General features: G+C 45.6%; 1 protein-coding gene across 6 annotated transcripts in view; it reads right to left on the minus strand.

The window, feature by feature from the left end:
• The window catches only part of stam (signal transducing adaptor molecule (SH3 domain and ITAM motif) 1), a 156,579-nt gene that overhangs the window by 82,860 nt on the left and 48,285 nt on the right, over positions 1-25,434 (minus strand). The window contains exon 1 of one of the 6 annotated variants that reach the window (XM_072508579.1): positions 9,269-9,416. The exons of the other annotated variants lie outside the window; for them this stretch is intronic. The gene's annotated coding sequence lies outside the window, so the exon portion shown is untranslated. Of the gene's footprint in view, positions 1-9,268; positions 9,417-25,434 lie in introns of those variants that run through there. 6 annotated transcript variants of the gene reach the window in all.

Here is a 25,434-nt window from a genome sequence, read left to right on the forward strand (position 1 = left end):
ATCTAACAGTCTGCTTTTAGTTTCTGTCCATAAGGTACTGCGTGTGACCGTCTCCACCCCCAGAAACTTTGGAGCCTCTGAAAGAGCCATTGTCCACAACGCCCTCCCAACTTAAAATGAAATACCACACCTGAAAAATAACCACAATATGCTCACCCCTCACTGTCTTTAAGTTCACTAAGCCAATCCAATAGATAGACTTTTATCCCCCTCGAGCCCCCAATTGTTATGGGTCAGGGTTTAAGAGAACCCCAAAGGGTACCATACAGTTCACCTGACCCATAATTTTTACTAGATTGTGGTATGGGGAGCACACGGTCCACTCTACAGGTGTGGTACAGCAGAAATGGAAAAGTATTTTTTAAAGCAAAACACTTTATTCTATGAACTCAAGTTAACCTTATTAAAACATAGTGAACATCTTAGCAACCATTAATTCAAATACAACCCCCAAAGAATACAACACTAAGTAATCCTTAATAACTTCTCAAACAACATCTAGAAGACAAAAGAAACACCTTTTACCAGAAGCGCATCAGGTTTACATTCACTACTGAAAATATTTATAATTCTGAATTCACCAAATGATCAAGATATAGTCTTTTCATGGCAGAGCGAACAACAGTACACCTGCTTTGTCTGGCTTCAGTTCCAACACTGAAAACAAAACTCAAACACACCCTGCAGCAAACAGCCAAAAACGAAAGTAAAAAGCTGACAGACAGCCCAGCTCCACCGACTCTCTGACATCACTACAGTAATAAACACCCATTTCTTAAAGGTACTCTCACTACAGATACTTTTAGACACACCCATTTATAAACACCCATTTCGTAAAGGTACTCTCACATGATACCTCTTCCTTTCACAATTGCACACAGGTTTTAGAATTAACATGGATTACAAAGTACATCTTAGTCTACAATGGTACAATGGTCTCATTAACACAAAGTCGCTTTTAAACACAGAAGATGAATGTGGGCAAAAACACTCTCCACCTGAACCCCAAATGAATCTTTGTGGATGCCTCCTCAATGTTAAGCTCCAGTGAGACCTGCAGTAAGAACTAGAAACAAATCTTGACTTCTTTAACTCCAATTGTATTCTACAATCACTTTTCCTCCAACTCCACAGTGCCACCTGTATCCCCTTTCTATACATGTGCACTCCATCAAACAGTAAGTGTGGTTGATTAAATAATTAAAGCTTCAATTCTAACTTAAACACTGGAGAACATTTAACTCTTTCCTTACAAATTCCCCCTCAAAGAAAATAAAATTAAGCTATAAATTTGATATAAGTTACCAGAACATAAATGTATATATTTTCTTTTCTACAACAAATGGCATCCTATTCCCCTTTTTAATATCCACCCTCACATTCTCTTCCTTCGAATAAAAGGCGCCCCTCTGTAACAATTTCAAATAACTTTTCAAGCTGACCCCTTTATTCGTCGGACAGTCAGGTTTGGTAACTGCTCTCAACCCACTTGATCTCATCAATCCCCCTCGTTCTCCAGCATTTGTTTTAGGCTCACTATGTCAATTCATAGTATCTTTTAATTGATGCTTTTTGTAGGGTGGACATTCTCCAAAAGGGACGTATTGTGTATGTGACACTCTTATACGTAATATTCCCTGGACCATTCAAAATTTCAGTCAGTATCCTGGATGCAAAAAAAATGCCATATCTATTGCCTCCACTCGGACAAGTGTCTCCACTGCCAATGTACCAAAGATACCAAAGATACCACCCTTTGTATCTTTTTAGTTTCCCATACCAAAGGGTAACATTTACTTTCCTCCCCCAGGAGAAAAATTATAAATCACCGTGCACTTGAAACTAGCATAAGATGCATCACTATAAACAATCACTTTCAGTTGCCAAATATCACCTCAAGATGAGAATTTGGTAACACAATTGTCCAATTTGAATTTTGCCAATGTTTTGATTGTTCAAACAATTTCTTCAACTTTGTGATCATTCATTTCAGTGCTTAGTTCTAAAACATCAAAACCGGTATCCTGTCTTGTTTATCCAATTCAGCTGCACAATTAAACTTCAGAGTTCCTCTTTTCCCATTTAAAAGTCACTGTATCCTCTTGAGACCCTACCACGATGAATGGCAATGGGGTTAATATTCTTCAAGTAAGGCTGCTGATGTAGTGTGACATGCAAACCACTTTGTCCAATTTCTAACCCAATGTATTTCATAGAATCCCTGCAGTGCAAAAGGCCATACAGCCCACTGAGTCTGCACCGACCCCATGAAAGAGCCCACTCCCTCCCGCCCTATCCGCAAAACCCTACCTAATCTTTGGACACTAAATTTAGCATGGCCAATCCACCCAGCTTCACATCTTTGGACTGTGGGAGGAAACCGGAGGACCCGGAGGAAACCCACGCAGGCACGGGGAGAAAGTGCAAACTCCACAGAGACAGTCATTTGGTGCATTAGAGGCCTGCTATCCAATCTTGAACTCTGTTCCACGCCAGTTAATAACAGTATTTCAAAATTTGCTACTGCCCCCTGCCCCACCCCCCACCCGGCCCCTAAAAAATCTTCGGCATGCCTCATGAAGATGATAAGACCGGAAGACATAGGAGCAGAAGTAGGCTGCTCGGCACACTGAGTCTGTTTCACCATTCAATGAAATCATGGTGGTTCTAATAATGCTCAACTCCACTTTCCTTCCGGGGTGGGACTGTGGCACAGTGTTAGCATTGCTGCCTCACAACACCAGCGACCTGGGTTCAATTGCAACCTTGGATGACTGTGTGGAGTTTGTATCTTTTCCCCATGTCTGTGTGGGTTTCTTATGGGTGCTCCAGTTTCCTCCCACAGTCCAAAGATGTGCATTGACCATGCTAAATTGCCCCTCAAGTGTCCAAAAGGTTAATTTCTGTGATGTGATCCTCATAATTCTGTAACATATGGGAATAAAAGGTACCTGGTTCCCCAGCATGTTCAATAACCCCTTTTGATCCTACAAACTTGTAATATGTACCCACTAATCTTGGCTACTGTACCCCAACATTCTGGTTTCCATGCTGCAAAATGATTGTTTCACCATCTGTACTCATTACCTTTCCTGGACCTCATCGCTCATTAATTTCATTGCTTCTATAATATGCCATGTCTCCCTGTTTGAAAATAGTTTCCAATGGCCGTTCATTGGGGGGGGTAGTTCATTGGGGGGCACAGTAGCACAGTGGTTGGCATAGTTGCTTCACAGCTTCAGGGTCCCAGGTTCGATTCCCGGCTTGGGTCACTGTCTGTGCGGAGTTTGCACTTTCTTCCCAGTGTCTGCGTGGGTTTCCTCCGGGTGCTCCGGTTTCCTCCCACAGTCCAAAGATGTGCAGGTTAGGTGGATTGGCATTGCTAAATTGCTCTTAGTGTCCAAAAAAAAGGTTGGGTTGGGTGAGGTTACTGGGTTACAAGGATAGGGTGGGGGTGTGGGCTTAGGTAGGGTGCTCTTTCCAAGGGCCGGTGCAGACACGATGGGCCAATTGGCCTCCTTTTGCACTTTAAATTCTATGTACCCTCAAAGCTCTCAGAATTCTTTGAGATTTCCGCTTCTGTCCGAATGCAGTGCAGTGTATTCAAATGCTCAGAAAAGGTAGAACTAATCGTGGTCCTCTCCCAAGTTGGAAGATAATCATTCATAATGGAAAGAATTTGGGGATCGCCCCTTATCCTCAGTAGTGAATTCTTCTTATGGACAGCCCATGCTAAAGCCGAAGTTGATTTGCAATCTGGCCTTTCTGCCAAACTTTTACGACGCATTTCATCCATCACAGTATGATTTCTCTCGCACACCCCATCACTAAATGGGCTTTCTGCAGCTGTATTCTTAAATATTATGTTCATGTTTTCAAACATACCCCGAAATGCATCATGAGCAAATTACACTGTGGTACTGAAAAGAAGCTGTGAAGATACACATAATGTGGAGATGCCGGCGTTGGACTGGGGTGAGCACAGTACAAAGTCTTACAACACCAGGTTAAAGTCCAACAGGTTTGTTTCGATGTCACTAGCTTTCGGAGCGCTGCTCCTTCCTCAGGTGAATGAAGAGGTATGTTCCGGAAACATCTATATAGACAGATTCCAGGATGCCAGACAATGCTTGGAATGCGAGCATTAGCAGGTGATTAAATCTTTACAGATCCAGAGATAGGGTAACCCCAGGTTAAAGAGGTGTGAATTGTGTCAAGCCAGGACAGTTGGTAGGGTTTCGCAGGCCAGATGGTGGGGCACAAATGTAATGCAACATGTATCCCAGGTCCCAGTTGAGGCCGCACTCACGTGTGCGGAACTTGGCTATAAGTTTCTGCTCGGCGATTCTGCGTTGTCGCGCTTCCTGAAGGCCGCCTTGGAGAACGCTTACCCGGAGATCAGAGGCTGAATGCCCTTGACCGAGTCGCACGAGTATGTACCGCGTACCTGGTGGGTGGTGTTCTCACGTGTAATGGTGGTATCCATGTCGATGATCTGGCACGTCTTGCAGAGATTGCCATGGCAGGGTTGGGTGGTGTCGTGGTCACTGTTCTGAAGGCTGGGTAGTTTGCTGCAAACAATGGTTTGTTTGAGGTTGCACGGTTGTTTGAAGGCAAGTAGTGGGAACAGGAACAGATCTCTGGATCTGTAAAGATTTAATCACCTGCTTATGCTCGCATTCCAAGCATTGTCTGGCATCTTGGAATCTGTCTATAAAGATGTTTCCGGAACATACCTCTTCATTCACCTGAGGAAGGAGCAGCGCTCCGAAAGCTAGTGACATCGAAACAAACCTGTTGGACTTTAACCTGGTGTTGTAAGACTTCTTACTAAGAAACACATAGGCCAGGAACAGAAACTGTCTCATTAGACCCTGGCTGGAATCGATACTGGCCATCTGCAAAAAGCACACAAGTCAAGGCATAAGCCTGTTACTGTGATATGGACTTTGATTACCCACTCCAAGTCTATGAATGTGTAACAAACCTCCAGACACAGGTGATCAACTTTGCAGCAGGACGAAGAACAGACAAAATAAGCCATCAGATGCCTTAATTAGCTGATGGCTGGTCAGACAAAGGGAGTTTCAGAGGACAATGGGTCTTGATTGAACCATGATCGATAAACAGGGGTATCCAGCCCTTAGGGACTGGTTTAGCACAGTGGGTTTAATTCCCGTACCAGCCTCCCCGAACAGGCACCGGAATGTGGCAACTAGGGGCTTTTCACAGTAACTTCATTGAAGCCTACTTGTGACAATAAGTGATTATTATTTCCATTAACCAGTTGGGGTCTGGCTAGGACAATGGCCTGTGGTGGGTGTAGATATATGACTCAATCCAAGCTTCCCAGTGTAAGAAAGCAGCATCAAACAGATCTGGAGCGATAACCTGGGAGTTGCCTAGGCACAACCATCGCAAGAAGAAAGGACTCTGGGTTTTGAACCCAGAGAAGACATCAACATCGAGTGATCGAAGCCTGCCAGCCTCCTTTACTAAGTCCGGGTAAAACCCAAAGCTCAGCTGTGAGTCTGAGTCATATTTTCTTGAGCAATAGAATCATAGAATTTACAGTGCAGAAGGAGGCCATTCGTCCCATGGGTCTGCACCGGCTCTTTGAAAGAGCACCTTACCCAAGCCCACACCTCCACCCTATCCCCATAACCCAGTTACCCCACCCAACACTAAGGGCAATTTTGGACACTAAGGGCAATTTAGCACGGCCAATCCACCTAACCTGCACATCATTGTACTGTGGGAGGAAACCGAAGCACCCGGAGGAAACCCACGCAGACACGGGAGAACGTGCAGACTCCGCACAGACAGTGACCCAAGCCGGGAATCGAACCTGGACCCCTGGAGCTGTGAAGCAATTGTGCTAACCACCATGCTACCGTGCTGCCCGTCAAGGATTGTGAACAATAGAATTGTGAATAAAATTGACTTAAACTGTGAACCTGTTTTGTCCCTTGTTCATTTCGCAAATAAAGGCACCCGAGTAAAACTTTTGAATAAGTAAACTGGTCGAACGCATCAGAGGTTTTAAAGGTACAACATCACCCGCCCCTCCCCCACCACCACCCCATTATCAGTGAAGAATTTGCCAGTGGCCCCAGTCTACTCCCTAACCATTTTTCCATTATCTGTTACACAATTATTTTCTTTTCTACATATAATTGTCAACTGACTAAACCAAGTTGCCAAGTCTAAAAAGTGTCAAATGAAAGGGTTCTTGTCTTTATCCCACATTTAAGATCATTGCCACAACTTCATTAAAATCTGTCACCAGGTTCATACTCACCATGGGTCACGATGGATTTTCTTTCATATTGCTTACAAATACCATATCTAGCGCTTATCTATTCTATAAGTTTGGTGTATTCTTCATCTTATACCCACATCACTCAGCAAAATTTTTAATCTTTGGGAAGGTGGATGGCAAATTACCGTTGCAACTTAACACAATTAACTTTTGGTTTTCTGGACTCCCGTTGACTGATCCTCCCAACAGTATTTCCTTAATTTCTTTAGAAGAAAAATTAAGATTCATTCGCGGGATATTGTAAGTCCATTGTTTTTCCATTACGATGGCCTTATCATTTTCCACGTCAAGCTTCATATGTACTTTCTTCATCGATGGTCATCTCAATCATAAAGATATTTCACTGGATTCAACATTTGTGCTAATGAAATGATTCCTTCTGATGATTTTATAAGGAATCATTACTCTTTTCAGCAACTTGAGGATATTATCATTCCCAAATCTGAAACTCATGGAACTTCCTTGTTCCGATCTTTGTCACTTAAAGAGTCCAGGTAACAACCAATCTATTACACATGTTGTAGATGTTCATCCACTGTCTAATACGCCACAATTGAAGGACTCTGCAACCAGCACCTTCATCACCAGACCAAAACTTCTCATTACTAAAACAATGCGTTCTTTATGGTCAAGAGTCTGCTGTCTCGTGGAAACACCCTATTATATCGCTTAGGGAGGTTTATTGCATAATTGAATTTTGAATAACATCGAAAACACAATTGACCACACACTCGATTTTCTGTGGTTAATTTTTCTGTTGAAATTTCTCAATTCATTCCTCCTGCCATAATTGTTAAAGGGGCTTCTGCCCTCATTATTTTTAGTTATAAATCTTCTTTCTTAGTGATGCTTGCCGTCGTGTTAACATCATGTCATCAATTGTTTGAATGTTTGCGAGGAACTTTTTTTTCGAGCCAGTTGTGTTCAGCAGGTTGTGTCTTTCTGCAAATTTAACTCCTCTCAAAACCAGAAGCCAATCCATATTTGTAACTTTAGGACAGTCCAACGATTTGAACGCCAGCACTGATTGAGAAATGTAGGATGGATTTTTTGCAGCCTACATTCTATTATGTACACTTCCACATGTATCCAAACCATCACATGTGTTTAAATACTCCGGCTCCAATTCGGAAAATACCTTGCGTCTTATTTTGCTTTTGTACTGTAATAAAAGTGCCAAGGCCATTCCTAGTCTTTTCTTGGGGCAAGGATATAACCCATGTCCAAGGATAACTTCAGTCGTCCATTGGTTATAGAGTTGACAACCGTCAAACAATGGTACTCTCCACTTGGATTCAGCCATTTGTTTTCCAACTTTATCTAAATGACTCTTCTATGTTAGAATTCAGAATACAGTCTTTCGTCTGAAGAAATCTTAGTTTACAATCATTTTTACTTACTAGCAGGAACCATACTCTTACAATTGTTACACTTCGGTGGTATCTCTGTAATCAGAACTAGAAAGCAAGTCTTGACTTCTACAACTTCAATTTTGTGTTCTCCTTCAACTCCACAGTGCCACCTGTATCCCCTCTCTATGTGTGCTGTCTAACATTAGTGTGGTCTATTAAACAATTAAAGCTCCAATACTAACTTTAGCACTGGGGAACATTAACTCTTTCCTAACACTCAGAATCCCCCCCGGATGATTGCCACTCGAGTGTTTCCAAACTCCACTCACAAAAACATGCTTTAAAATCTTCTCTCATAATTATGACTACCCTTAGCATCTTGCATTCCAAAATCGAGACCAGGTTTTTCAAATGGCACTTTTAAACAAAGATTCTACTCCACTTTTAACAGCAAATCCAGTCCAGGATTTTACACCAAGCTCTTTACGATAGTTTTGTTTTGACTGTTGTGCAAATTGCTCCAAGTCTGGATTCCCAGACTGCATTACAATGGCATAAGTTGTTTATTTTACCTTTCAAGGCCGCTGTCCCACTTTAAATCTGGTTACTCCGATTGTCTCTTTCACTCCGAACACTTTGTTTACTCTTTCTTGAATTATTCTGGACAATACCTTGGTCCCTATTCACTTGACACCAGTCCTCTTAAACATTCTTTCTCTCCCAATTCCCTGGTTATCTGGACTATAACTTGTACTTTAGGAAGCCTGCTTTGTCGCAACTCCCATCCTGTTCAGTCTTTCTTCTGACAGTTGAAAGATGTTCACTCCCCGAAGCCCTATCTCCAAATGCCATCAAATTAGCCCAACTATGTTTCTCTGCCTTACAAGGCTCCAGTTGTTAAGCAACCATTGCTGGTTTATTTACTCTTCACGCCGTAGCCCTCTGAGTAAAACAGAATCACAGTTGGACTTCAAATTAACCCCCTCCCCCACACACAAAGCATGAATCTAACTATTAGGTTTTACTCTTCCAGGCGCAGATACCTTAAATTAAACACACTCAAAACTAAACCTTATTTTTAATGTTTACCAATACAAATATAAATGCCTCAAAACTACTGTTGTTTTCCTAACAAATAGTTTTAAAAATCAGGAAAAGGTGATCAAAATTTAAAAAGAGACAGAAGATAGAACCATGGTAAACAGAAAAGAAATATGAACAACAGATTGTAAAGACATTGTCAACTTTGTAAAAAGCAAGAGAATGTGCTGAAGTAAACATTGGTCCCCAAGAGGCAGAGACAACAAATTGAAATGGGGAATACAGAAATGAAGAGATGTCAAACAAATATTTTTTAAATCTACTTTCAGAGAATAATACACAAAAAGACACCAAATATAGTGGGAACTGGGGGCTAAGAGGAATTAGGATCACATTGGGAGCACAGCTGAGCGGGAGAAATCCGGAATGCAGTCTGGGAAGGTAAGTGATATAAAAATTTACCCCAGGGATCTGCGGCCTTCACATCAGGAGCGGAGCTGAACAGGAGAAATCCGGAGTGCAGTCTGGGAAGGTAAGTGATATAAAAACCTACCGCAGGGATCTGCAGCCTTCACATCGGGAGCGGAGCTGAACAGGAGAAATCCAGAGTGCAGTCAAGGGAAGGTAGGTGATACTCTGTCTCTCTGTATTTTCAAATTGTAGGGGGAAAGAAAACTGAGAGGTGACGTCACAGTGAAGCTGTAACCTGATTGGCTGGTAGGGAATCTGTGTTAAATTTGAAAAAAAAAAACATTGAACAACTAAATAAAACAAATTAATTAACTAGGTGGAGGAGTAACTAAACCCGAGGGCGGAGATTAGTATTTAACATTTCATTTTACAGGAGAAATCGAGCGCCAGGAACTAAATTGTTAATTATAACGTAATCTAATAACAATTTAATATGCACTGATTTTAAATTAATTAACTAGTGCTGAACTGTCACTCAGTGGGGTGCAGTGCTCTAACTGCGAGATGTGGAAGATCCATGGCTCTTCCAGCATTCCGGTCGAATACCTCTGCAGGAAGTGTAACCAATGGCAGCTTCTCACAGACCGCGTGGTTCAGTTGGAGCCACTTAGGAGCATGCAGGTTGCGGAAAGCGTCATAGACAGGAATTATAGAGACGTGGTCATACGTGAGGTGCAGGCAGACAGATGGGTGACCGCTAGAAAGGGCAGGCAGTCAGTGCAAGAATCCGCTGTGGCTGTCCCCCTCTCTAACAAGTATACTGTTTTGGATACTGTTGGGGGGGGGATAGCCTAACAGGGGAAAACAACAGCAGTATCCAGAGTAGTGGCACCACGGCTGGCTCTGATGTTCAGCAGGGAGGGTCAAAGCGCAGAAGAGCAATAGTTATAGGGGACTCTATAGTAAGGGGCACAGATAGGCACTTCTGTGGATGTGAAAGAGACTCCAGGATGGTACGTTTTCTCCCTAGTGCCAAGGTCCAAGATGTCTCCGAACGGGTAGGGGGTATTCTTAAGGCAGAGGGTGAACAGGCAGAGGTCATGACACTAAGGTCACAATGCGATTGGCGCCTCATCGGCCAGCCCACCCGTGATGCTCCCCCCCCCCCCCCCCCCCCCCCCCCCCCGATGGGCCGTGTTCCCGACGGGACGGCTCACGATGGTCACACAAATTGTGAACCCAGCACGGCGGCTGCGAACTGTGTCCAGTGCACCATACTTGGCCAGGATCGGTGCCACTGGCCGGGGGGACTGGTGGGGATGGCTAGGTGGTGGGCTGTGGGGTCCCGGATGGCGGGTTGGGTCCGCGCACAGCCAACACCATGTTGTACGCGTGACCGCTGCAGGTCATCAGCCATGCACATTCGCAGCCTGGGACCCGGACATTCTCAACATGATCCGCAAGAGTTTTGCGCAGCACCGGTGCTAGCCTCTCACCGGTACCAGAATCGGTGGGGGGTTTGCTCCGATTTTTTTGACGTGAACCTCCCGCGGATTCTCCGTTAAAGCCGGCACTTAGCCACAGGAACGGAGAATCCCGCCCAAGATTTCACTTTCAAAGACTTTCCGTGTGGAAAACGAACTAAAATCAACATTGATCAGAGATTAATTAACAGCCAACGAATATAGAAAACTAAAGAAAAATGAAGTTTGTATTTACTAACTAACACAACTGAAAGTGTCTTTCAACTCACTTTTAAGCAACTCCGTACTTCTGGCTGATACGAAGTTTTACAGGGAGAGTCCCGTTGTCACTTGTATCTCCCCACTATTCACTTCTTGGCAAAGTCAAGTTGAAACTTCTCGTGTCATTAGACCGTCATTCCACTCACCCTGGCTTTGATAGATATGATCACCACCAAAAAGCACAGCGTGTTGAGTTTCCATTGCTTAAATCTTCAAAGTCCCATCTATTTTATTTCCTTTCTTTTGAGCGTAAACAGAGATTTCACCAGCACCTCGGTAACACCAGTTTGCCCTTCTTCTCTACAGCAGTAGCTCCATTGTTTCTGAGCCCCAAACATATGTTGTCTTTTTCACGGAGATATTGTGGAATATTAAAGCGGTCACCCCCACTTCAAAGAGTTTTCCCTTCCCATGGAATGTGAATCACATGGGTATCTCTCCAGGCTGAGGTTTTAACTGTTTTAATTTGAATTAAAGGCACATTTCAGAATATGTAAAGTCATGACACCCCACCCCTAAAAATAAACTTACAATAATTATGATTTTTCTCATTATGACTTTCAAACAGAAAACGTTCAACCAAGTATATATCATTAACAATGCATTGTACAGGTAACATTCTTTCTGCTTTCACATTTCACCTTTAAACATTCTACCTTGGCAACATTATACAGCTTAACCCTAATAGCAAACACATAGGACTATAAAGTTTTGCTTCTGTACATTGAGTCCCAACTCGCTTGCAAACAAGAATTTATTTTATTACCGGTTGATTCACTTTCATTTAATCTGCACAAAAGATCTTTTTCATTTTGTGCAGTCTTTACAATTTTACCATCTTCTTGGTTTAAAAATATATATCTTGCGTTCTTCTTGCTGCTTTTTAAACCCTGCATTGGATCGAGTACAGTCTGGGCCTAGGAATGATAATCTTGATGGGTCCAAATGTTTCGCAATTTGTTAAACTTAGTCAAGGAAGACATTGTGGATTGCTGGCAATCCAACTAGCTTCTGGGTACTGGTGAGTGTGAATTGAAATGCAAGGCAAAATGCCCTGTCATATCACTTCTTAACCTTTGGATGCAGCAATTTATTTTGTGTCTTTAACAGCCAGACACAAAATTGTTTTCAGGGTTCTCACATTTTAAAGCAGACTCTCAATCCGATCAATTTTCAACTCCCGATCTCCATTTCCTTCATGTCTGCATGTTTTTTTAATGTTCAAGTCTCGGAAAGTTTCAACCAGCCAGACTTCTGCTTCATAACAACTGAATTCACCTCACCCTGTTTAAATTCAGCATGAGTTATCCTTAGGTGTTTTTACATTATCTAACCCTTCGGTGTTCTTTTCCAAGAGATGCCGATTTAACAGACTCCTTTTGTGCAAGCAGTTCATTTTTCTGTCCAGTAAAATCCTGTTTAGCTGCTTTAAGAACTTTGTTAACTTTATTTCAGTGTTCATCTGCAAACGTTTGATACTCCTTTATGTTCTGTTCACAAATTTTCTTTATTTCTTTTTTGTTTTTCATCCTATAATATAATAATCTTTATTAGTGTCACAAATAGGCTTACATTAACATTGCAATGAAGTTACTGTGAAAATCCCCTAGTCGCCACATTCCAGTGCTGTTCGGGTACAACAGGGAGAATTCAGAATGTCCAAATTACCTTATAGCACGTTTTTCGGGACTTGTGGGAGGAAACTGAAGCATCTAGAGGAAACCCACGCAGTCACGGGGAGATCGTGCAGATTCTGCACAAATACTGACAGAAGCTGGGAATCGAACCTGGGACCCTGGCGCCGTGAAGCAACAGTGCTAACCTCTGTGCTACCGATCCTCCCATCGAGCTCAAGTTATATTTAATTCCATCTGTCACGAGTGAATACCTCTTCATTTAAAAAATAATAATTTGCGTTCAAGAGCATGTATCCTTCCTTGTAGCTTTATAAAGTCAGCACCCGACTCAGTTGTTCCATTCTTCTTCAAAGCATTCCTTTCCTTTATCATTATCATTGAACACTGTTGCTATCTGCTTTACTACACCTTGGTCATGTTAATCCTGCATGTTTAATTCAGACAGTTTGAACTTGTCACCAACTGCCAGTAACTTTTTCTTTTTAGCAGACTGAGACACTGGCTCTTTGGGCACATCTTTAGTTAAAACACGAATTCTTGCAGCAGGTTTACAGAAAGTTATTTATTCTTTGAAGTCTCTCTGTTTTTCCTGTACAACCTCAGTTTCAAAGACTTGGTTGGCTTTCCTGAACTGGCTTGAACTGTTGAGGCCGCAACATCTTATCCCCAGCCAAGTAATTTCTTAATAAGAAATCCACTCCATCAGTAAGCAAATAATGAACAACACTGATAATTACAGGACTAGTAATTAAGTCATATTTTAAATTAACTGCATAAAGAAATGAGTAAACAATTCCCGTCATCTGCCAACATCAGTGATGCGCAATCAATTACTCTCAAGACAAGGTGAGTCATAACTAACAGGCTTTAATCTGCTAGAACTATTCCCCAGCAGCTTCGATACAGAAAGTGAAGACTGCTGGGATGGCATCGGTTCTTATACTCCGCCTCTCAGGGCGGAGCTATGTACATCAGCCAATGGTAGACTCCTGGGTCTAACCAATGGTCATCCACCTCTCAGGTACCACAATACCTGGTATTACCACATTCAGCCCCTGTTAAAAAAAGAGCCCGGCGGGGTGATGGCCAGCGTTAATGTCGCCTTTCGCATGGTAGGACCAGGTGTTAAGGTGCCGTGATGTCGAGGGTAATAGCAAAGTGTTCATGTTGGAGCAATCAGTCGATCGGGTGGCCTGGTCATCCTTCTGGAGCGTCTGGGCTTCGGTGGTGATCCTTATGGGGGTTACCGGAAACGTGGTGTCGTCCTCCCAGGCAGCTTCGTCACCCCTAGGCAGCGCTGGTGGGGCAAAAAGTGGGCGGGGGGGGGGCGCCTGTAGGGGGTGTCGGCGCTTGTTCGGGCCGAGGCAGGGGCAGCGGGAGTACCATTGGGAGTTGTTTGGGGGAGGGGATTTGGGTGTCGCTCTCTTTTTTTCTTTTCCTCCTGGAACGTTTGGTATTAAAAGTTGGGTATTGGTAGGGGGGCTGATTGTTGTTTAAATATTTGAAAGACTTTGACATTTACCCTGGGTGGGGGGTCACTCTGCTGGCAGTATAGGTAGTTAACGGGGAGTGGAGAGGAGAAGATGGCTGCAGCTGATAACTGTTGTGTGGGAGGCGGGGGGGAGATAGTTTGTTGATGGTGACGGTTTATTAGTGCGATGATATGCCTGTGCACAGTTTTGTATATAGTTGTCTATCAAAGTACATAGTTATCGATGCAACCTCCGGGTGGCAATAGAGATCTACCATGTGACTCGAGGTATCTGGCAGCTGATATAAGTCGTACTAGAGGACAGTTGCACAAGAAGTAGCTCCAGGTAAATTCATTGAATTCAACCATTAGTAATCGTCTGTATTATCGTTTGTTAGTTATCTTTCCACGTGCTTGTTAATAAACCATCTTACTAAACAAAGAACGAGATGTTCTGTGTACATCATTACTACGGCCATAACATAAAACATAACATGGTACCAGGAGTGTTGAACAATTGAAGATAACAACGGAGAAGACGGGATCAAGCAGGTCTACCTGGTAAACTACTGGAACTCAACGCAAGGGACGACTGTGAAGTTAGAGATGGAAGGTCTGAAGGTACCCACCAGCTTCAAGTCACCGGTAATGTAAATGAAAATTGCCATGTTTTCAAACAGCAATTCAGCTGTGGCAGCCCTTGGCCTGCAGACACAGCCTGGCAAGAGGCATAATGCATTGCTGCTCATGGTAGCAGGTCCTCAAGCAATAGAAATAAACCAACACATTCGCGTTCAACAGCAAAGAGGAAAGCAAGAGCTCCAATGAAGTACTTTGATCGCCGTTGTTCTGCAAAGAACAACAAAATGCTTGAACGCTATATAATTTGTACGCGGACCCAAAAAGCAGGCAAATCTTTTGATAGGTTTTTAACCGACTTGCAGACTCCGCACAGACAGTGACCCAAGCCGGGAATCGAACCTGGGACCCTGGAGCTGTAAAACAACTGTGCTAATCACTGCGCTACCATGCTGCCCACTGTTTGTTGCTTTGGACTGCAGAAGAGAAACAGTGTTTCCCTGTTTTCATTTTAAAGCTGGTCCAAGGAACTGAAAGCACAGTGTGTGGGGCAAACTGCCTTGGTAACTTTAAAGATAGAGTTGCTTTCGGATGAAGTTTTGAATCTGCTGGTTGGAGGCTGGATCTCAGGGAAAAGACCATCCCATTCAATTGAGATTACAGTGTGCTGGGCCACGCCCTTGAAAGGAGTTTTGATTTACTGGATTTTGTACTGAATTGGAACAGCTACCAAGGAGGATTCATTAAGAGTTAAATACATAGATTACTGTAGCTGTTGCGTTTTCTTTATTGATTGATATCAAATTCTTGCTTTTATATGTTAACTACATTCTTGATAAAAGCACCTAGGAAGTCGCATGAATCACACCTGCAGTAAAGCCCCTTGTGCTCATCCTAGCCAAATTCAACATAAAAGGTAGAGGTCAGGTGAACTTCATAATACACTTTGGAATTTCTAAGTCCTGGCTCATAACACGAACATTCAGGACACGCATGAGATGCAAGTGAATTAACAGATCAACTGCAGTCAAAGACACATCACAGTACAGCAGTCATTTTTAAAGTCAGGGTCGCGGCCCATGGGTGGGTGTCAGGAGGGTCGGGGTGCTAATGGCCGCGTCGTTCCCCATCGTGGGAAGAAGTTCCCAACACGTGACCAGCTTTAAAAAGTGGCAGACGCGGCCGGAATTCAGAATGACGGCCATCCGCCGCATGCATGCCCCCTCAGGGCACAGGCCCGGAGTTCAGTGAGGCAGAACGTCTCCTCTTGACATCAGCGCAGATTCTTTAAAAAAAAAAAATCGATGGACACATCCAGAGAGCAGGTCACACGCCCTGTACACTGATGTCACATGTTCTAGGCGCGAGAGAGATTCCTCAATTTTGTAGCTGCCAGCAGTGCTGGTGTGAGCTCCAGGGCTTCTGGTGAACAACCCATGAGGAAGAAACAAAGCAGTCTCAAATAGATTTCTTGAGGTATGGGTTTATTAATTGTGCTGCAGCAAATCAGGATGCAAAGTTCATGTGCATTATATGCAGGGAAACTCTGGCAAATCAACAATTAAAACCCTTAAAAGTTTAAAGGAATTTCAAGACAAGGACAAGGACATCACTTGATATTTTTCAAAAGTGAGATTTTAAATCATCAGCTGAAGTCATTATCAGAAATGTAACATTGAATAGGAAAGCAAGTGAGACCGCGAGGACCAAGCAGGCTCACCCGTCACATTAAAGGTAAGCGGAAATGGTGCGTTGTGATTTTCGGGCGTGGGATCGGCCGGCATGATTCACGAAGGCCAGCAGCGTGGGGCCTGGAGGATGGACGGTTGGTAAAAATGGGTCCCGGGAAAGAAAAAGTTTGAAAAACACTGCACTACAGAGTAAATGGCAGATGCAAACAAAACAGACTCCATAGATTTCTCAACAAATCACCCAAATGTTAATCCCACTGTGAGACAACCAATCTCACTCAAATTGCGTTCTTCTCATGGACCTTGCAATCTCCACCCTTGAAGATCCTGGCCAAATAGATGATTCCTAAAAATGGGACCGATAACAACATGGCCCCGAGCTTAAAATGTTGTCTAAACTGCCTCCAAATCCTCAGCGTGGACACCACTGCCAGACTAGAGGTAAATTTTGCAGGGGAAAACGTAAGCAAGGCAGTTACCAAGGCCCCTAAGCTAGATCCACTGCATGAGCCCGCCTCCATCTGCCCCCATATAAAATCCGGAGCCTTGAGCCACCCCAGTATTTTTTCAATGTTAGCCGCCCAATAATAAAACATCAAATTAGGCAAGGTTAAGCCACCCGACTATCTCTCGCTCTCTCTCTCTTAAAAACACCCTACGAATCCTCGAGGTCTTGCCCTCCCAAATGAAGGAAGCTATGATCTTACTTACTCTCGCAAAAAATGATTTGGGGAAACACTAAAATAGAAACAAAAACCGAAGGACATTTATTTTAACCATCTGAACCCTGCCCGTCAATGGCGGGGAGGTTATTGCACCTCTGCAAATCACTTCTAACCTCACTCACCCGCCGAGCGTCATTTAGTTTATGAAGTGAAGCCCAATCATGGGCTACCTGGATTTCCAGATAACAGAAGCTGGATTTGGCCAGGCGAAAAGGCAACATTCCCAGGTCAGCACCCCTTCCCCGATGGGTTAACAAGAAAGTATTCACTCTTACCCAAGTTTAACTAACAACCCGAGAAGTCCTAAGTAGCTTTGTTATCTCGTCCATGGTGGAAACTGGGTCCGAGATATAAAGCAGATCATCTGCATACAAGGACGCCCGACACTCTCTGTCCCTCCCTGCTTAATCCCCCTCCATTCAGTGGATGATCACAATGTTATAGCCAGTGATTCGATTGCCAAGGCGAATAGAAGCAAAGACAATGGACAACCATTCCTTGTCTCCCTACCCAGCTGAAAATAATCCAAGCTCAAGTTATTTGTGCAAACACTAGCAATGGAAGCCCTACACAACAAACGAATCCAAGCTATAAACTTTGGCCTGAAACCAAATCGCCCTAGAATCTCAAACAGATACCCCTACTTGACTCTATCAAACACTTTTTCCACGACCATTGAGACAATTACCTCACCTTCGGGCACTGGAGAGGGAACAGTATGATGTTTAGTAATTGACGTACATTGGTCGACAGCTGCTGACCCTTGACAAAACCGTCTATTCTTCCGAGATCAGACCTGGAAGGCAGGGCTCCAACTGCATTGCCAACACTTTAGCCGGCAATTTAGCATCGGCAGTGTGGATGATTAGAAGAATCCCTTGACGACTTCCGGGTGCGGCGATGACCAGCTGAGTCGCATGTTTCGGCAGCTCCCGGTGAAACGGACTTTTGGGCTCTTGATAGGAGCCCCAACGGCAATTTTGACGGCTAAAAACACTGTGCGGTAAACCAGAAGGGAATCCCCCCTGGATACGGATGAAAAAAGGAGGAGAAAGTGGCCGGATTGCAGTGGATCCTTTAGAACAGCGGCAAGGAAGGCAAGCAAAAACCAAGATGGCGTCGGAAGGTGGCAGTTTAACATGGGGCCCTGAACAACAAGAGTTCTTGAAATGCTGTGTGGAAGAGATCAAAAAGGAAATGAAGAAAGAGCTGTTGGCCCCGATACTACAGGCGATCGAAGGGCTAAAGGAGGAACAAAAGACCCAGGAGCGGGAGCTTCGGGTCATGAAGGCAAAGGCAGCCGAGAATGAGGACGACATACAGGGCCTGGTGGTGAAGACGGAGACGCATGAGGCACATCAGAAACGATGTGTGGAAAGGTTGGAGGCACTGGAGAACAACGCAAGGAGGAACAACCTGAGGATTCTTGGTCTTCCTGAAGGTGCGGAGGGAGCGGACGTCAGGGCATATGTGAGCACGATGCTGCACTTGTTAATGGGAGCGGAGGCCCCGGCAGGTCCGTTGGAGGTGGAGGGAGCATACCGAGTGATGGCGCGAGGACCGAGAGCAGGAGAAATTCCCAGAGCCATAGTGGTGAGATTCCTCCGTTTTAAGGATAGAGAAATGGTCCTTAGATGGGCAAAGAAAACTCGGAGCAGTAAATGGGAGAACGCGGTGATCCGCGTTTATCAAGACTGGAGTGCGGAGGTGGCGAGAAGGAGGGCGAGCTTTAATCGGGCCAAGGCGGTGCTTCATAAAAAGAAGATAAAATTTGGAATGCTGCACCGGCAAGACTGTGGGTCACATATCGAGGGAGGCACCACTACTTTGAGACGGCGGATGAAGCGTGGACTTTTATTGTGGAAGAAAAACTGGAATGAGCGGGTTATTAAAAAGAACGTTTGAACAAAGTGGTGAGGCGAATGTGGGGGGCGAAGAGGGGGGTTAAAAAGGGGGTAAAGAGGAGTTTTATGTACTAATCCTGCGATGTGGTAACTTTTCTCTCTTCCACAGGTGGTGATGGGGGGAGGAGGGGAGGTGGAGGAGATGGGGCGTTGGCCATTGGGGGCAGGGCCAAGGGAGAAGCGCGGGCTTGGTTCCCGCGCTATGATAATCATGGCGGGAATAGAGAAGCAGGAAGGAGGGGGCGTCGCACGGTGCGAGCCGAGGTCACGGGGGGAAGCCGAGGTCGGCCAGAGTTTGCTGACTTCTGGGAGCAACATGGGGGGAGTAATTACGCTAGCGGGGGATCTAGCGGGGGGGGTGGGAGGGGGGAATTACTGGGTTGCTGCTGCTGGGGAGAGGGGGGAGCTGGTATGGGAGGGGATGGGCGGGGGGGCACCGCCTGGGGAGATACAGCTGCGTGGGAACCGGGTGAGGAGCTGGAAAAAGGGGATGGCTAATCGACAAGGGGGGGGTTAGGAAGCCCCCCAACCCGGCTGATCACGTGGAACGTGAGAGGGCTGAACGGGCCGATAAAGAGGGCACGGGTGCTCTCACACCTTAAGAAACTTAAGGCAGATGTGGTTATGTTACAGGAAACGCACCTGAAACTGATAGACCAGGTTAGGCTACGCAAAGGATGGGTGGGGCAGGTGTTCTATTCGGGGCTAGATGCGAAAAACAGGGGGGTGGCTATATTAGTGGGGAAGCGGGTAATGTTCGAGGCAAAGACTATAGTGGCGGATAACGGGGGCAGATACGTGATGGTGAGTGGCAAACTACAGGGGGAAACGGTGGTTTTGGTAAACGTATATGCCCCGAACTGGGATGATGCCAATTTTATGAGGCGGATGCTAGGACGCATTCCGGACCTAAAGATGGGAAAGCTGATAATGGGGGGAGATTTTAATACGGTGTTGGAACCAGGGCTGGATAGGTCGAAGTCCAGGACTGGAAGGAGGCCGGCAGCAGCCAAGGTACTGAAAGATTTTATGGAGCAGATGGGAGGTGTAGACCCGTGGAGATTTAGCAGACCTAGGAGTAAGGAGTTCTCGTTTTTCTCCTATGTCCATAAAGTCTACTCGCGAATCGACTTTTCTGTGCTGGGAAGGGCGTTGATCCCGAAGGTGAGGGGAACGGAGTATACGGCTATAGCCATTTCGGATCACGCTCCACACTGGGTAGACTTGGAGATAGGGGAGGAAACAGGAGGGCGCCCACCCTGGAGAATGGACATGGGACTAATGGCAGATGAGGGTGTGTGTCTAAGGGTGAGGGGGTGCATTGAAAAGTACTTGGAACTCAATGATAATGGGGAGGTCCAGGTGGGAGTGGTCTGGGAGGCGCTGAAGGCAGTGGTTAGAGGGGAGCTGATATCAATAAGGGCACATAAAGGGAAGCAGGAGAGTAAGGAACGGGAGCAGTTGCTGCAAGAACTTTTGAGGGTGGACAGACAATATGCGGAAGCACCGGAGGAGGGACTGTACAGGGAAAGGCAAAGGCTACATGTAGAATTTGACTTGCTGACTACGGGCACTGCAGAGGCACAATGGAGGAAGGCACAGGGTGTACAGTACGAATATGGGGAGAAGGCGAGCAGGTTGCTGGCACACCAATTGAGGAAAAGGGGAGCAGCGAGGGAAATAGGGGGAGTGAGGGATGAGGAAGGAGAGATGGAGCGGGGAGCGGAGAGAGTGAATGGAGTGTTCAAGACATTTTTTATTTCCCTCCTAAATGTAAATGCCAAGATCCTGGCCAAGGTAATGGCAATGAGAATAGAGGAATGTGTCCCGGGGGTGGTCCACGAGGACCAAACTGGGTTTGTGAAGGGGAGACAGCTGAACACGAATATACGGAGGCTGTTAGGGGTAATGATGATGGCCCCACCAGAGGGGGAAACGGAGATAGTAGTGGCGATGGATGCCGAGAAAGCATTTGATAGAGTGGAGTGGGATTATTTGTGGGAGGTGTTGAGGAGATTTGGTTTTGGAGAGGGGTATGTTAGATGGGTGCACCTGTTGTATAGGGCCCCGATGGCGAGCGTGGTCACGAATGGATGGGGATCTGCATATTTTCGGCTCCATAGAGGGACAAGGCAGGGATGCCCTCTGTCCCCATTATTGTTTGCACTGGCGATTGAGCCCCTGGCAATAGCGTTGAGGGGTTCCAAGAAGTGGAGGGGAGTACTTAGAGGAGGAGAAGAACACCGGGTATCTTTGTATGCGGACGATTTGCTACTATATGTGGCGGATCCGGCGGAGGGGATGCCAGAAATAATGCGGATACTTGGGGAGTTTGGGGATTTTTCAGGGTATAAATTGAACATGGGGAAAAGTGAGTTGTTTGTGGTGCATCCAGGGGAGCAGAGTAGAGAAATAGAGGACCTACCGTTGAGGAAGGTAACAAGGGACTTTCGTTACCTGGGGATCCAGATAGCCAAGAATTGGGGCACATTGCATAGGTTAAATTTAACACGGTTGGTGGAACAAATGGAGGAGGATTTCAAGAGATGGGATATGGTATCCCTGTCACTGGCAGGGAGGGTGCAGGTGGTTAAGATGGTGGTCCTCCCGAGATTCCTCTTTGTGTTTCAGTGCCTCCCGGTGGTGATCACGAAGGCTTTTTTAAAAAGGATTGAAAAGAGCATCATGGGTTTTGTGTGGGCCGGGAAGACCCAGAGAGTGAGGAAGGGATTCTTACAGCGTAGCAGGGATGGGGGGGGGGGCTGGCACTACCGAGCCTAAGTGAGTATTATTGAGCCGCTAATATTTCAATGGTGAGTAAGTGGATGGGAGAGGAGGAGGGAGCAGCGTGGAAGAGATTAGAGAGGGCGTCCTGTAGGGGGACTAGCCTACAGGCTATGGTGACAGCCCCATTGCCATTCTCACCGAGGAACTACACCACAAGCCCGGTGGTGGTGGCTACACTGAAGATTTGGGGACAGTGGAGACGGCATAGGGGAAAGACTGGAGCCTTGGGGGGGTCCCCGATAAGAAACAACCATAGGTTTGCCCCGGGGGGAATGGATGGGGGATATGGAATGTGGCAAAGAGCAGGAATAACGCAACTGAAAGATCTGTTTGTGGATGGGAAGTTCGCGAGTCTGGGAGCGCTGACCGAGAAATATGGGTTGCCCCAAGGGAATGCATTCAGGTATATGCAACTGAGGGCTTTTGCGAGGCAACAGGTGAGGGAATTCCCGCAGCTCCCGACACAAGAGGTGCAGGACAGAGTGATCTCAAAGACATGGGTGGGGGATGGTAAGGTGTCAGATATATATAGGGAAATGAGGGACGAAGGGGAGACTATGGTAGATGAACTAAAAGGGAAATGGGAAGAAGAGCTAGGGGAGGAGATCGAGGAGGGGCTGTGGGCAGATGCCCTAAGCAGGGTAAACTCGTCGTCCTCGTGTGCCAGGCTAAGCCTGATTCAGTTAAGGTATTACACAGGGCACATACGACTGGAGCACGGCTCAGAAAATTTTTTGGGGTGGATGATCGGTGTGCGAGGTGCTCGAGAAGCCCAGCGAATCATACCCATATGTTTTGGTCATGCCCGGCACTACAGGGGTTTTGGATGGGGGTGACAAAGGTGCTTTCAAAAGTAGTGGGGGTCCGGGTCGAACCAAGCTGGGGGTTGGCTATATTTGGGGTTGCACAAGAGCCGGGAGTGCAGGAGGCGAGAGAGGCCGATGTTTTGGCCTTTGCGTCCCTAGTGGCCCGGCGCAGGATATTGTTAATGTGGAAAGAAGCCAAGCCCCCGGGGGTGGAGACCTGGATAAATGACATGGCAGGGTTTATAAAGCTAGAGCTGATTAAGTTCGTTCTAAGGGGGTCGGCTCAAGGGTTCACCAGGCGGTGGCAACCGTTCGTCGAATACCTCGCAGAAAGATAGATGGAATGGAAAAAAGAAGGCAGCAGCAGCAGCCCAGGATCGAGGGGGGGGTGGGGGGGGGGGGGGGGGTGGGGTGTGGGGGGGGGGGGGGGGAGGAGGAACCAGAAGGACTCTCAGGGTTGTTAATATATACTGTATAATATGTATAGGTCGTTGCGACAGATAATTATATATTGGACTGTTAAATTATATTTTTGGAGAGTGTTACTTGTGACAAGGCAGTTGCCAATTAGGGTTAGTTTTCATTTTTGTTATTTATTATTTATTCATTTTTTGTTTATAAAATAGGTCATTGTTATTGGTGTTGTTATAATAATGTGTAAGGGATGCACAATGTACTGTGTTGGTTGACCAAAAATTTTCAATAAAATATTTATTTAAAAAAAAAGAAGAATCCCTTGACAAAACCATCTATTCTTCCAAGATCAGACCTGGAAGGGAGGGCTCCAACTACATTGCCAACACTTTAGCATCAGCAGTGCGGGTGATGAGAAGGATCCAGTCTCAATACTGCATCCACAAAGTGTGGGGCATGATCTGAGATAACAATTCCCAAGTACCCCGCCCTCTTTACCCCAGGAAGGAGAGAGACCAACCCCCCCCACCACCCACACTCCCGTCTGCTCCCCATTCGAGGGTCAAAAACACAAGTTAAGTATCCCCCTCCAAAATTATCTGGCATGAGTCCCAGTGAGCAACAAAAGCAGTAGCTTGTTAATAGAAACCGTATAATAATAATCTTTTATTGTCACAAGTATGAAGTTACTGTGAAAAGCCCCAAGTCGCCACATTCCGCACCTGTTCGGGTAAACTGGTACAGGATCATCCCAATTTAGAACATATACATTAACTAGGACCTCTAAGGTGCCAGCCAAAGACCCACTGACAATCATGTGTCTCCTGTTTGGGACCTCCGTAGTCTTAGCAGCCACCAAAAAAAACCTAATAATCAGAACTGCAGCCCCCCAGGCCCTACCATCAAAACCAGAGTGGAATGCCTGCCCCACCCACCCCTTCCGTATCCATGTCTGGTCCCTGATCCGCAAATGGGTCTCCTGTAGAAACACCACATCAGCACTCAAGCTCTACAAATGAGCAAATATTCTCTACCTTTTTACTGGACTGTTCAACTGTCTTACATTCCAAGAGATCAGTCGAATTGGGGGCTGTCCATCCATCCATCCATCCACCCCCACCCGAGTCAGCCATTTTCACCAAAGAAGATATTCCAACAAAACCATAAAACGTTCAGGCATCGAACCCACCCAAGATGGCCACCAAACGCATCAAGAAAGAACAAATAACAAGCTATAGTCACCATCAGAAAACCCTCCCTGCCGCCCACTCAGCTTCCCAACAGCACCACACCCAAACACCAAAACAAACAGCCGAAAGGCGAGCAAAAACCCCAACCCCCTAACACAGTAGCCCCCAACCCCAGACAAAATAAAAACCCGAAGCTCATAAACCAACCCTAAAATAATGAGCTGCAGTTACCCCCACCACTATGCTCCTGTTAGCTAACTTAATAATAATATATTATTTTATTATGCTCTATGCTCCAGTTAGCTAACTTTTTCAGCAAGCAGGGCAATCCCCGCACGGAATAAAGATAAATAAAAAGCCTCAACAAACAGCCCCCTGCCCACAAGCAACTTTAATAAAAATAGAAAAAGTCACACACACAATACAAGAACAGTAAAAATCAAACCATCCTGGTACAAGAAACCCCAACAACTCCCCATAATACACATCCTCCCCAATAACAAGACCCAATGCAGAACAGTTAACTCGCCCCCAGCCCATGCTTCCTCACGAAAGCATCAGCCTCATCCGCACATCAAAACAATAGTCTTGAGTCAAATGTCACTCGGAGGCGTGGAAGGTAAACCACTCAGCCGCATTTCACTTTTATATAACGCAGTCTTGGCCTCATTAAATGACACTCGCCTTTTAGCCAGCTCCGCTCCCACATCTTGCTAGAGCCCGATGGCATGGCCAGCCCATTTGTAGTCCCAGTGATCCTTCACCCACCTCGGGATTTGTTCCTTCTCCTGGTACCTGTGGAACTTGACAGTGATTGCCTGTGCTGGTTCACCCAAATAGGCCTTCTGCCAGAGCGACTTGTGGGCCCGATCCAACTCAGGAGGGGATGACAATTCACCCTCTCCCACAAATCTTTGACATATAATCAGTCAACTTTGGGCCCTCGACTCTGCCCGGCAGCCCCACGATTCTAAGGTTCTGCCTTCTGCAGCGATTCTCCAAATCACCCACCTTGCAGTGTTTCATTATCATCGGCCAACATTGCCATCCCAGCCTCCAGAGACAATATGGCCACTATGGTTCGAAAGAGCGACCTCAAAATCCTATAACACTGTATCATGCGCCTGTACCATTTCATTGGTGTTTCAAAACGCCAAACGAATTGGAGATAGTGCCACCTCAATTGAACTGTGGGCATCTTCAGAGATAGCCTATCGCTGTTTCTTAAATTTTGCATGCAGCCAAGATACCTGCAAGCATCTCGAACGTCAATGAGGTGACCGGAGTCACAGCTGCGGCCTCTGCCATTTCCTTCTCAATACACGAGCCTCAAGAGACTTCCGAATCGGATGACAATAC

The sequence above is a fragment of the Scyliorhinus torazame genome, chromosome 6, assembly GCF_047496885.1.
Source record: "Scyliorhinus torazame isolate Kashiwa2021f chromosome 6, sScyTor2.1, whole genome shotgun sequence".
Lineage (NCBI taxonomy): Eukaryota > Metazoa > Chordata > Chondrichthyes > Carcharhiniformes > Scyliorhinidae > Scyliorhinus > Scyliorhinus torazame.